The 14,791-nt window shown below is 36.6% G+C and overlaps 1 protein-coding gene across 4 annotated transcripts in view; it reads right to left on the bottom strand.

The window, feature by feature from the left end:
• Positions 1-14,791, bottom strand: part of LRRC4C (leucine rich repeat containing 4C) — a 477,061-nt gene that overhangs the window by 41,523 nt on the left and 420,747 nt on the right. For 2 of the 4 annotated variants that reach the window (XM_085062637.1, XM_085062638.1), the window contains one exon: positions 11,808-11,940. The exons of 1 other annotated variant lie outside the window; for it this stretch is intronic. The gene's annotated coding sequence lies outside the window, so the exon portion shown is untranslated. Of the gene's footprint in view, positions 1-11,213; positions 11,299-11,807; positions 11,941-14,791 lie in introns of those variants that run through there. One more of the 4 variants, XM_085062640.1, reaches the window with a different exon arrangement.

Here is a 14,791-nt window from a genome sequence, read left to right as displayed (position 1 = left end):
TGGAAGTACCATAGAATCATTACAGAAAATTACATGCATTATTTGGATTATTTTCATAGTAGACATTTGCTATATACCCACCTGATCACAAGAGGTAAAATGAGGTGGAGGTGATAATTGAAATGCAAAACAGGAAGATAAAAAGATGGCACATGTTGCAATCAATGGTAGGTTTCAACAGCTACCCAGACAAGTGCTGGAATCCATTAAATTGGATTAAAAAATGTCACTAGTGCAGCAGCCAGTCAGATGCAGTTTATAGTAGTTTCGCACAGTGAAGAGATCATGTTTCATTAGGATAATTCCTGTTTTCTTTTAGGATAGTTCCCAGAATGTCATGGAAGAAGTGATATAGCGATATAGTTCCAATTTTCACAACTTGTCAGGTTTCTTCTATTCATCACTGTCATTTTAAATACTTGTCTAAAGCATATATTTTTGCTGCAGCTTTGCTTGCAGCAATGTAATTGCATCTCCCACACTGCATATATCACATAAGAAAGAAGTTAAAAATTTAAAATTTCAAATATCTAAAAATTGATTACCACAGAGCTCTTTAACAAACAGTATAGATGCTTATCTTGCTTTCTTCTACTTGCCATCTTTCCCATTCTTTTCAATTCTAGATATTCACCATTGATCATTTGTTCCTTACTATTCAAATAAGTGTAGTCATACTTCTTCAGAACACCACACTTTTTGAAGACATGCATTAAAGCAAGCTACTGCTCAGACACCAATATCAAATCAAAGCTTCCATATTAGTTTATCTTGTTTCATCCGAAAGAAAAAAAAAAAGTAAATCACAGTATTTTTAATACCACCTTTTTTTTTATCATTAATCTTAGAGGCTTTAGCTCCCCAATTGTCTGCTTTTTGCATGTGAGGGTCATGAGTAAAGCAGAACTACTGATTAACTTCCCAATTACAGGTCCAGATATAATAGGCACTATAACCAGAGAGAATGAAATGCATTTGGGAAGATTATTTCAAAATAATTTTCTACAGTCTTGGTTTCAAAATGCACCTAGCTTTTCTCTAGCATTTATAATATGCCAGATATCTAAGCCTTCAGACATAAAAAGTTACGGATTGCAGCACAAAGCTAGAGATCTGAATTTTGGAAAGCACTGCTCATCTGAAAGCCTCACAACTTAAAACTGAACTTAAAAGTACTTAGACGCTCACAGTATCAGTTATTCTTATTACTTAAATTGCTAAAACAAAACTTCTGTGAATGCTCTGGGGCTCATAAAATCCAGGTATTTAACGGAAAGGCACATGAACTGCTATCAAAAGATGACGGATGCGTTGGAGTGGTGCAATGCCTTGCAGGACTTGACTTTGGTCTAAGGTTTAATCTTTCTGTCTGATTTTCTAGGGGTTTTCTCCTGTTCTCTCCAAGTTATATCAGAACACTTTTCACATCATATGGATTGTAGTAGATGAAATTGTCCAATTCATTTGTTATTTGGACATATTTTATGAATGAATGCAATGACAGAAAAGAAACCAGGAAATAAAACATAAGAGAAGAGAAATCCCTTGTATTCTTTAGAATGGAGAAGGCAAATACTGCATGACTGAACTAATTTCAAATCATAGTCATGTAAGTATCAAATTTTAGTCTGCTATAAACTTGAAAAAAATTGGTGAAAATATTGCATTTTATTTCATCATACCAAACCCACACTCTGCTATTGAGTGATGTCTTGCAGTACCTGAAAGAGCTTAAAATTTACTAATCATTTGCTTTGATATGCAACAACAGCAAGAACATTTGAGATGAAGCCAGATTTGCATCAGCTCCAAAAAGATTCTGAGAAAAAAATTAAGCATGCTTTTAAGTCTATGTCCCTCAGTGTGTAATGTAAGTAAAAACAAAGCAAACCAAACCAACCAACCAGCCAAAATGAAAAAATAAAAAAAAAAAAAAAAAGAGAGAAACAACAGACCACAGCCTTGTTTGTCCACTAATGGGGAAGAATACCCATTCTTTGTAAGTAATATGATCATAAACTTGAGACTGGAAATCAAGCCCAGCGCTTTTTAGCACCTTACATCATCCCCCCAAATATAAAATTCCTGACAAATCACAATCCTTACAGTGGAGCAGGAGCCAGCTCCTCCCACAGCAACACAGGCTCTGCATAATTTTATAAAACACGCAACTCTGTCAGTAAAACAGACTGTAAAGATAGCTAAGAGCAAAAACTAGGTAAAGAACGTGCCATCTTTATGTCATCACTTGTCATTCCTTGCCCTGAGGTTCTGTCCCGTCGGGTCTGACGTCCTTGGCTTCTGTGCCTAGTTAACCTGAACTGCTTAACAAGTTCTATGCAAGCATGGCTTCACTTTCCTGCCATAAGTCTCCTAGTAATACCAATACTCCATGTTGCAGTTCTCCTGAGAATAATGGTGTTCCAAGGGAGCAGAGGTATAAGAGGAGAGCAGATGACACATTTTATTCACAGAAAGCTGACATCTGAGACCAAGCAGGGCACTAGATTAGTACTGTTTTCTCAGACTGTGAGTCATAAATCCGTTGGAGGTCACACAAAGGTTAAAAAAGAGAGGTATCAGTGAGCAACAGCTCAGTCCCTGCAGGGCTGGGAAATAAGAGACACTATTATTACTAACTCCAATTTTTACACTTCTCAGAAAACTCAAATTACCTTTAATTGCTGGAAACAGTTCAGCTCCTCCAAAATGAGGAAGACAATAAGCACAGTTGTTTTTCACTCCCCTGTCCTGGGGGGACCTCTTAATACTGACTGGTGGAAATCACTCCAAAACACATGAGTTGAGAGAGCCTTTATCTTTCAGAAAGTTAGCTAAATGTAATCATTAAAGTAAAAGATCTGAGGAGAGAGATGGCAAGGGAATAGAGCATTGTCCCACAGCCATTTCTCTTGGCAACTGTGTCTTTCTCAGGAATATCCTGCCTCCTGTGTCCCCAGCCATGTTTCCACCCCCTGAACATGCATTTGGTTGTGCTGGTACAATTCCACTCACTGAAGAGATTTCTGGGGAAACAGGTTATAACTCTCAGTTTAACAACCAGTTTCCCTGTAAAGGCAGTATAATTTTAAAATAGATCTTTCTGTTTCATCATGCAACCCCATCAATAATCATAGGGGCAAACAACAGGGACAGAATAAATTTGAGCAAAATGCACTACTGTATCAGGACAGCGTGGAAACAGAGCTAAAGGACACAAGGACAAAGACTAATTTCTAACTAGAACACCAGTCTGGAAGACAGATTGACAGAGGGTGTACAGAAACCACTGTACATATCTGGAAAAGAGAAGGACAGGGTGAGTCAGCAACATAAGAAATTTTAAAAAATCATTATTTTAATGCAGACAAAATCAATGAGATGATGGCAGAATTGTTTACAAGAAGAATTTTTTCAGTGTTTTCCATAAGGTCTTTAAAAGAACTGAACATGATGAGGCTCTTGAAGATTGCAAAGATAGAACTACAAGACCAAGCGAGTACAGAAGCATTGATTAAATGCAGAGTAAGAGTACATCAAAGGAGACCAAAAACATCTCTTCAGAGCTGCAGGAGGAAAAAGTTGGAAAGCTAATCAATTTTCCTTTTAGCTTATATAAACAATACCAAATTAAACCAAATGTCATATTATAAATGCATATCTCTTTCTTTTTGGAGAGAAACTGACGGAGTGTAAAATATGCAAATAGCAGCACAAGTCAGGGCATCCGGAATATTTAGTCCTTGACATCCCTTCTTTTTGTACTACCTACTGCCAGAGGAATAAAATCAGTTATAGAGAAGAGCCCTCCTTTCTCAGATGCACTGCAGAGCTCAACTCAATAATCTGCTTCCCCCCACTGTACAGATCTGCAGCTGTTTATATTGGGAGTTTTGAGCATGCACTGAAATGGTTTTAAATTCCTATTAATAGCAGGGGAAAACTGTATTATATCTGAAACACAAGAAATAAGCTTTAACTTAAAAAAAAAAAGACAAAGAAAAGGAAGTCTTTTATTCATTTGCTAAGACAAGCATTCAAAAAATATCCCAAAATGTCTTTGTCTGCAGTTCATTTTTTAAGTCATCCTGTGCAATGAATGAGGCAAGGTCTGAATGGGAATGGATGGTGAATGTAAGGAAAGGAATGACTAAAACATAATCATGCACTTGAGGATAATATAATAATATTTATGTAGATGTATACAGTATAACCATTCCGTCCCTCCCACATTTTACTGGAAATAAAAAGGATTTTCTACCATAGAAATCCTTACATATGTACTACATTGCTTTTGTAGAGGGGAAACAAAGAAGGCGAAGTATGGCAAATTTCTGTTTCAGCGAGGCTTGTCTCAGAAGATGAAGAAAGTAAAAAGTAGAGCTGTTAATGGATTGTGCATGCACACTTCTATTGCAATTATCATGGGAGTAACACAGGAAAAATTATAAAAAATATAATTAAAATTTGAATAAAATAATAAAGCTAAGAAGTTCAAAATTAACTTACCATTAATAAGTTTTACAGACCTCATAAATTTAGTTTTAATGCTCAAAATAATGAATAAAGGTATACACAGAGAAGTATAATGATCAACATAGTTGTCTACATATCCAGTTCGATATAATTCCTTATATGCACTAAATTCCTAGGCATAACTAGGGAATATGAAGCCTTTTCAAGTGAAGAACATAATGTATAATAATGAGAGTGAATTTGTCCTTTTCATCTGCAGGGCACTGGAGATAATGACTATGATATCTTTGGTATGACAGTGTGGCAGGTATGGTTCTCAGCACCATATGTCAATGGCTCTGAAACTTCCCTCTGAACTGACATAAGTAATTTTTTTCCAAATAAATCTTAACTGTTCTATCCAAACCCAAGCTCTTCTGCATTCTAAGTTATACCTTCCAATATTTCTATATTTCATTTCACATGTTTACAACACTTCTGAAGTTTATGCTTTATCTGTAGTAATTTGAAAATCATCAAATCCCTATGTACAATTTAATCAACACTCAAGAGTTTTCTGTCCAAGCTAGCATGAAAACAACAGAAACAAAAACTCAGGTATATGTATCTTTATATACCTGAACGGTCAGGGAACATATTATAAAGGCAAAGCACCTACATTCCTCTTTAAAGTCAGAGAGTGTCTTTCCATCAGAATTAAGAGGTTTCAGATCAGGCTGTATTTACTGAAGTCAACTGTTCTCTGAAAATGTTCACTTTTCCCTATTCTTTTGTTTGTTCTGTGATGACTTCAGAGATCAAAAGTAGCAAATGCCTGGAACACATGCTGAAATCTGCTTCTGAGACTAAAAATGGAGGCTATATCCTTCATTATAATAATAAAATTTTCTCATCTGAGTGATCCCTAAGTTTGTTTTTTTTTTTAAACTATATTTTTACATGATCATCAACTCAGTATCAAATTACAATTTCTACTTATACAGCACTTCATACTGGTAATTTTAAATAAACTTTTAGCTGCAGTAATGGAATGGATTAAGGCAGATCTCAGATTTGTCACTAGTGGATATTTGCAAATATTAATCATTATGGTGGAACTCAGCAGCTAGTTGCAATGCTTAATATATACTTAGAAGAGACCAGGATAGGAGAAATAGGAAGATCTCTTGCTTACAAGTCAAACATCGTGGACTGTTTGGTGCCAAAACTTTAGTATTCCTAGCAAAACTAAATAGGGATACTTATGCAACTGAACAGTATTTTTTAGTTTTGCTATGAATCCCATGCTACTTTATTTTTAAGGCAGTGGATGGGACTGGAGACAGGACCATCCTTCCCCCTCTCTATGTAATGCCCATGACAAAGACAGCTTTTCTTTGTTTAGACATGTTAAGATGATTTTCAATTGTACTATCGCAGATCCTCAAAGAGCTACAAAGATATGCAACAATTAATTCAAATAGCCTAAGTGGTGCTTTCTGTGGGGAAAATGGCTCAGATTTCCAGATCAAAGACAGGAGGGAAAAGGTTCTACCCCCCAACTTTCTTAGTGTTGCATTTCTGAGTCTTTGTAAAACTGGAGTAATGATCAAATAGAAGTTGCAAAGATAAACAAATTACCCACTCATTTTCACTTCTACTGCTTCTAAACATGAAATTTTGCATAGAAAGATATTTTTGAATGAATTATTAAGAGAAGTTGAGCACTTCTGTGCTGCTTGGTTATTTAATATATTAGCCAGTGTGCTGCCATTTTCATTCCAATGTACTGTATTTTTCTGTACAGATCAGAGGCTCATTGTGTACTGTGTTACTTTATGAATCTAAAGGAGTAAATTATTCTGAAGTCAAATACTCTTGTATTCAGCCCAGCAAAAAACTTTAAAATAAATAAAAGTCAATAGCTATAAAACAAGAGGATTAAAAATATTGCTTCCCTCATTGCAGTGTTCTGAATGACACAGAACTTTTTAATTTTATTTTGTGCTCATATAGCTCTTTTCATAAACTATCAAGGCACTGCCATAACAATGTTAGAAAACTATTGGAAATAATATTATGACAATATATAATAGCCTACTTGGCCAATATAAAGCAATGCTGTAATATATTAGAAATATATTCATAGTTTTGTTCTGTTAGGTACTACGTTCCATGTTGCATAAAATCAGACTTGTTTCTACTGCTCATTTGCTTTATAAGTGGAGGGATGCTTTTTATATGCTTTATAAAAAGTGGAGGGATTACCCCCAAAATAATTTTTATTTTAAGTCAGTTCAAATATCTGTATGACTGAAATGAACAGTGACTTTAACAGTGGATTAAAGCAATCTTCAGCCTACAGAAGCACAGAATACCCAGGTCTGCCTGCTGATGTGGGCTTCCTCTTTGCCATCTGCTTCTAAGCAAGAGGAACAGAGAACTGTTCTGCCAGAGGGAATTCCTTCCCAAAGGCTGATACTTGGCATTCACAGTTCCCATAAGGATGCTTAGCAGAGCAGTAGAAAGCTCTCTCAGCACTTGTGTCTCAAGGTTCTCCTTCTCCACTGCATTCTCCTTCTCCAATGCACACATTCTCCTGACCTTTCACATTCAGCAATGCAGACAGCCCTACTGTCTCACTGGGATGCATCTTGCTCCCCAGCACAAGGCAGGCTTAAATAGAAAAGAGTTATACCTAGCAAAAATTGACATTAGGGCTTTACATAATGCAAACAAAGAGGGTCTTGCAAGATAAAAATAAACCCCCGAAACAGCTATAAAATATTGTTCTAATCTATGGTCACAAGTATGTTTCGTTCACACCCCTCATGCACGTTTCTTTCCACATGCTCTTGCTCAAAGGCCATACAGACATGATTTCTGTCCCTTCTCCTTACTTTATGAGGTTCCACAAAAATAACTTCCATCTCCAGCTGCTTTGATATGGATTTAAATGCCCTGGAAAGTTCTAGCTGCAGTCAGACCAAGGGTGTCTGTAAGGTGTATTCACTTTGCTTTGTTAATAATCATATTGCCTAATTCAGACTGTTCAATCTTCAGTTCTTCAGTCTTTCAGATTTCAATATCTTCATGATAAATATTAGATCAGAGATTGGATAAAAACAAAACACGCTATGCATCTAATTTCCGATATGTTAACCATTTCTCACAGAGATCTCACCTTCTGCAGCAGATGCAAATGTCACCTCAATAAAAACTGATCAGCTTGATGCATTTGAGAATAAATTCCTTCCCTCCCCTTTACCCTGCTTTAACATGTTCTTTTTTGCAAGAAAAGATTTAAAGAAGTTAGGAGTTGATTTCTTGTTATCTATCAATTTTATGTTGCCAAATCAACGAGTGTTTTCCAAATCCTCAAGATGTCAAGAGAATTCAGGAAAAAGAAATTTTCTATTTGGTATTCAGACCAACTCTTCCATTCCCAGTTTTATTCCAATGTAGTTAAAGCAAAAATTCTACTTAAGGCAGTGTTAAAAATTGCAGGACATGATTCTGGAACAGTACAGTAACTAGAATATTTAGAGGAAGGTGCCTGAACATCCAGTCTTACAAAGACTAAATACCACAAACTGTTCTCCTTCAGTATCAGATGACCAGTTTTCTGCCACCCTATCATAACAGAACTTGAGGAATGAAATGGGAAATCACAATTTATCATACTAAGCGGGGCATAAATGGAAAGAAATTATATAATAACAGAGAAAAAATAATAGAAAGAAAATGGCAGATGAACAAAGCCCAACCCCAAAAGAGATTAGGAAAAGAAAGAAGTAAATTGAGAGACTGAATTACTGGCATTCTGACACACTAAAGGGGACCATTCAATTTCAACCATTTTTTAATGAAGGAAGAATTTCACACAGTAAGTTTAAAAAAAAAGAAAATTAAACATAAGAATTGTAATATATAGTGTTAGCTGTGGAGAGAGTCATTTAAATGGCATTCAGTAATGCAGGTAAATGCTATCTGGTAACTCATCTCTTTAATATTTGATTTCTCAGATCATTTCAGTGATCCAATGGTCTAATCCTTGTCATGTCACAGTCTTCAGCTTTTTTTGTGAAATATTGAAGGAATTACTGCTGAGTTGCCCTGTCTCTATTTGACTTTTAAGATTTATTGACTTTGGTTCTGTCTAAGGGTTCTTTCTTCTAAGACAAAACCCTCAAGATCTCTTGCCTGCTAGCAAGGGGCACTGCCACTTCTGCATGCTCACACTTTGTGACTGTAGTCTTATTAATCTCCAGCTGTGTAGAGCTACTCTTGCCCACACAGACATCCAAAAGACAAGCTTTGTTATAAACGTGGCTATGGGAATTGTTGTTGGGTGAAAAGAACTCCTGTTGATTTGAATATCTCATTTCTTCTGTTCTGCTTCAAACTCTGGGATATGCCTCATTTTCAAATGGAGATTTTCACTGTGTTTAAGCACATAATTAATTTTGAAGCTGTATATCCTTCACTTAATTTGAAAAGTTTGGACTTTTCCCTAAATCATGCAACACAACTGGATTCTTAGCTATTGCAAAACAGGAAACAAAACCAAACCCTGCATTGACTACTATGACTTTACTATAAATACCCTTAAAGGAGCACAGTGATTGAAAATTCAGAACCATTTATCTTAAAATGTACCAAAAGAAAATATAGATCAAATAGACCAACAAAATGCAGCCACTTGTAAACTGACCAGCCACAGAAACACACAAAAAGAGCTCTATTTGCTAGGACAATGTGAAACATCTGTCATTCCCACCAGAAGCTGAATCTGGTCAGAATTCAAGGATATGTACTTAGTCCTGATAGCAGATCAATATCACTAGATTCCAATGAAGATGAAAACCTCTTACTGAAAATATAAATTACCTTTTACCATCAAGATTTCAAGTTATATTAAAACAGCACTCTTATCTTCCCCTACCTTCAGTCAAAGTGGCATTTCAAGAATAGCTCACATGAAACACAATTTAAGCAGGGAATCAGAGACTGAAACATCAATCCATTAGGCCTCCTATTTCTCAGGATGTGTTAAGAATGGAGAAGTTCAAACTTCACTTAATATGCTGCAGATGAAGATATCACAATGTCATCTCCTCTAATTTCAGTTCCTTTCCATATTTGCCTTGAGTGGTTGTAACTTATTTTCCCAGTGTAAAGCCTGAAATCCAAATAATTTTCTATGGCACTGAGGTTGGATTCATATAGCCATAGAATATGTCAAGTTGGAAAGATCAAGACCAACTCCCTGTTTCTCACACGACTACCTAAAACGAAATCATATGACTTATAGCATCATCCAGATGCTCCTTGAACTCTGTTGGGCTTAGGGCCATGACCATTTCCCTGCATTTTCAATTTACCATTGACCCAGTTCCCCAGATCTTGTTCTGCAGGGCTGCTTTCCAGACATCCTTGCTCTGATTTGTATTGACCTGTTCCAGGTGGAGAATCCTGTGCTTGCTCTTGTGACTCAGATTGCAGAAGTTTGTAGAGAACTGTTGGCTGTGGGATGAACTCAGAGTGGAGAAGTTCATAGAGAACTGTCTTCCCTGGGAGGGATCCCATGCTGGACCAGGGGAAAGACTCCTTTACCTGAGCAGTGGCAGAAACAACCCAGGATAAACCAATCATAACCCCCACTGCCTGTCTCCCTGTGCTGATGGATGGGAGGAGGTAGAGCTGGGAATGAGGGTGGGATGCTATTCCTGTCTTTTGTTATGGAAAAGTAGCGAGTACTGAAGTACCTAAGTTGGTGCCATTTTTTGTAAAACTACTGGACCCTCACTAACAAAAAGACATGTAAACTCATTTCCACTAGATAACAGAAAACCAAATTAGGCCTGGGGAAGCTGGGTTGAATTGATTAGCAGCACTTTTGAGTGGAAGATTCTTGAAAAGCAGATCATAAGCTGAAATCTATCACCATATGGATAAATGCAGGAGGCAAGGCCTCTCTTTCCTGGATCAAACCTTTCTTCTGCCACAAATCCATTTATAGCTTCTCCTGAGTAATACAGAAGTTTCTGTTCTATTCAGAAGGGAGGGCTTTAGATTCCCCACTGCAGCTACAGGTTACACAAAGACGTATCTCTCAGTAATGTCACACAAGTGCACATTGGTCTGTTCCCTGGCACCTGCCAAGCCTGGTGAAGCCGGGTGAAGTATGGAAGAAATTTCTGAATCACAGCAGTGGATTCTCTGAACAGTTTTAATTAATGAATGTCAGGGAGCTGGAGGGAGCTCACCAGCAACAAAAAGTATTCCCCAGACACATTTGACAGCCTAACCTGGTACTCAACCAGCCAAAACATCTATACTGAGCAAAGAAAAAAATATTTCCCTGTTAGATTATGTTTTATGCTTTTTTCGATGTCTCATGAGATGTGGGAACAGATCCTTAAGAAAACTTTTGCATCAAAAATCCCATTTTATTTTCTACCAGTGTGGCTTTCCATTGTTATTTTTTGCACTCTGCATACATTAAGGCACATTAATAAAGCAAAGAAGCAAGGCTGCCTGTCAGATATTTCAAAATGTACCATGGGAAATGATTCGTTTAGGATGAGTGAACAAAATCTGTTTGTTCAGCAAACTTAATTTTAGCTGAGGACCAAGTAATGTGTGTATAGCACAGACATATGATAAGTTTACTGGGTTCAAAAAGACACCATATATCTGGAATTTTGGGGTAGCAGAGAAACTTAGTGTTTTGATGCTTAATGGCTCAACTCTACCTTTTAACATGAAGGAAGAAGCATTACAGTTACTCTGAGGGATGATAGACGTTTAGTTTGCACATTCTCTTGGACTTCTGAAATGTCAGGAACAAAAACATCCATAGTTAAGGCTTCAGGGTAGGAAGAGAGTCTCCACAAACACAGTAGCTAAGCCTGGAAGGTGAGATTGAAAAAACCCAACAAAACAAAATCATGTACATTTAAAATCAACTATTAGCTCTCCCTGGGAAACATTTTACTCCGCTAAATTGTTATATGGCTGATCAGCAGGCATTTTCAGGGTTTTAATCCCTGTAAGGAATTTCTTGGAAAGTTACTGTAAACTTGTGATTTGTGTTCTCTAAGAGGTCCACAGGAAAACAAGAAAACCCCTGTAAGATACAGCATCCAAATTCTCTCTCACACGAGGATGGGAATTGAAAATCAGCGCAGTTTAAGAAGCTCTGGAAATATATTCAGGAGTCTCTGCATGAGCAGTCAGACAACAACAAAGGTTTGTGCTCCCCTTCCCTACGTTTTCTGCCATGCATTCCAGCATATCACTGGAGCCTGAAAAGCTGACTTGCATAACAATATCCTAACACGAATTACCTTTTCAGTAGATTTACCGTCTTGGGAGGTGATGTTTCTCCTCGTTTCCCAAACTACCCCTGGACCTTCTCATCCTACTAGCCCATTGGAGACTGTTCCACAGAGCTGCCTGGACCCCCCCACAGCATCCACCCTGTGGAAGAAACACATATTGAGAAATTGTAATGAAGCAATTAAATGTTCTCAAGACGTAAATTGAAGACATTGAGAGAGAATAACTCAGGTAGAGTAAAACATGATCTAGAGCTGTCATTACACAATCTGAGAAGGGAGGGGAATTCTGTTACAGTGCCCCCTCAATGTATGCAGTTACGACAGAACTGTTGAAGGCACAGTTAATTTCAAGAAGACTTTTAAGGCACAAATATAAGAGATATCAAAGGCAGCAATTAGTCAATAATACGATCACCTAATCTTGCAGATGACAACCTTGCCTTGCCTGATAGAAATGCCTGTATCTTTCCATACTTAGCAGTAAAAGGAAGGGGGTGGTTACTGCTGTATTTCTGTAATGAGTAGCTTCATCATACACCATACATGGCATGGTGTCAGAAATCAGGCCTTTTCCTGTCTTTAGAGACAGTGAAACATGTCTGTGTACGCCTCTTGATGGCAAGGCATACCTTTCAGTTTTGGAAACTTTCTTCATCTAGAGTCTCTACATGCACACCATGGTAAAAATTTAAATTGGGAAAAAGTTTAAAAATTAATTACTTTGACAAAAGATTTTCAAGCTATAGCCTCTATATACTGCATCAAATTTCTGTATTAGTTAACAAATAAGTACAGATTAGAAACAATAATCATGCATAAAATAGCTTCAAAATATAGATAGGAATGAGATATAAAAAAAGGCTTTTTTTCAAATATTTTACAAAGATTGCTCATTTACTAAAGAAAAATAAAATAAATACTGTTTCTTGTTTATGACAAAAGACAATTGAGTAAATCGTGACTTCAGATAACCCATAAGTCACTGATTCTGTTTTTCAAAGACCTGCCTGCTTTCTATTCCTTTGGCCTCGGCTGCCTAGCAACCTCCACAGAGCTTTCTTAGTCTATACTAATTCTGGAGAGTTTTCATTTATATATTTATTTATGGGAATGTCTATAAGGAGGATGCAGAAACAAGGAGCTGTTTGTTCCTTCCTTCTAACTCTGGATTCCAAACATGTCACCTCAGTGTCTCAGCAAAGGACACAGACCTCGGTTTTGCAAAGAGAGGTACCTGCCTCCTTGATATTGCTTGGGAACTAAGCAAATCTCAGCTTCTGGTAGACAAAAACTCAGTCTCTAGGAAGCTACTGATGTATTAGGCACTGGTATTTCCTGCCCTCCCTGTTGATTTGATTCACTGATAAGTTTTTTCACCCTGAAATATTAGATGCTTATGTAAGGTTACTGTGCTCATGCAGCCTGGAGCTTTTACTTGACATGAAGACAGTTTGTACTACTGTTCTGGTAACCAACAGTTCCAGCATCAGCCAAGCACTAAAAGGAAATGTTGATTAAAGTGGATTTGCTGGATCTGTGACTCAAAGCAGGACAATCTGGAAGGTTTGGATGGGACTGCTTATTATAATAAGTAGTTTGAAACTGGATATGGACTGTCTTTCTCTGAGCCAGCCATCAGTTTTGCATGGAAAAGCCTATTTCCTCAGGGTTTTTTTTGTTGGTTTATTTTTTTTTCCTTCATTATAAGTGCAAAATTGGGGATGCCAAAGAAGATATCCCTATGCTACATGAAGAAAATAGTTATTTTCTTGCCAATTCTACTTAACCAGCATGTTATTACAAGTACTTCATGCTGTTATCAACACAGCATCCAATCTCAAAGAAGGGGGGAAAAAAGAGAGAAAGAGATGGTCAAATATGTGCCCTGAAAAGCCTAACAAGCTCTCTCAAGTGATGTGGCAAAGACATGCTAGGTATTCATAGCTTGCAGTCACGTGGTGGTGATGTGGGGTTTGTTTCTCACTACTTCCAACCTTGAACTCAGATGGAAGATCTTGCATTTACTTCTGGATCAAAACTGAAGCCTGAAATAATGTAACAAATCAATACGTCTTAAGACATCTCAATATGCCTTAATTACTTCATTACTTTTTTTTTTTTCTGATTAAGTTGACCTTTAGCAATGTTTTGTCCTTAAAGGACATGCAGGAAATCTGTGACAGAACTTAAATCTGAAACCAGATCTTCTAACTTCCACTCAATTTCTTACCATACATAAAGATTAGGTTGTTGTAATCTTGTAGGATTATGGAAGCATTTTTAAATCCTGGTGTTTACAAATACTTAGGCATCAATAAAAATTTACTCCAAATTCAACAGTAGGAAAAAATATATTAAAAAAACATTTCCTCAATATTGTAACAGGTGACAAAAAATATATGTGGGATGGTATATCGGTGTCCAATGAAATAAAAAAAAGCAACAACATGAATGATAGAAATTCTTTAAAAATCATCTGCTGGTTAATATAGTGACATTTTGTAGAGCTACTTAAGAACAGTGAAAATATCCATAGAAACTAAAATGTGTAAAATGATTCAATAACAGGAAAAAGTCACTGGTAGTAAACAGAGGTCTGGGATTTCTTTTTTCTATTTGTGGGCTCACTATAAACAATCTTCTTAGTTCCTTTCCCTCTCTCATTATACACAATAATATCAGTTTGTAGTTAGCAGCAAATATCTCAATTTGTACTCATCTGAGTTATTGTAATACAAATAAATTCCAAATATAATTCAAAACTAAGTGCTTCCTTATTTAAAATGAGTTTCCATATGTATGTTCATTTTTCACAGAGCATGATTATTATAGCCAAACTTGAGCATGTGGTGTTTCCTTCCCTTACAAAGTATGATCACAATTACATATGTTTTTAAATGTTAAGTCAAACTCTCTGAAAATAAACCTAATGAAGAATACCAGAAGTACAGACTTACACGTCTGTCACTAACTTTTATGAGAAGTCTGCT

The sequence above is a fragment of the Lichenostomus cassidix genome, chromosome 5 (genome assembly GCF_008360975.1).
Source record: "Lichenostomus cassidix isolate B80296 chromosome 5, HeHo_3.0, whole genome shotgun sequence".
In the NCBI taxonomy this organism is placed as follows: Eukaryota; Metazoa; Chordata; class Aves; order Passeriformes; family Meliphagidae; genus Lichenostomus; species Lichenostomus cassidix.
Note: the sequence above shows the minus strand (reverse complement) of the source record. Positions and strands in the feature narration are given on the sequence as shown.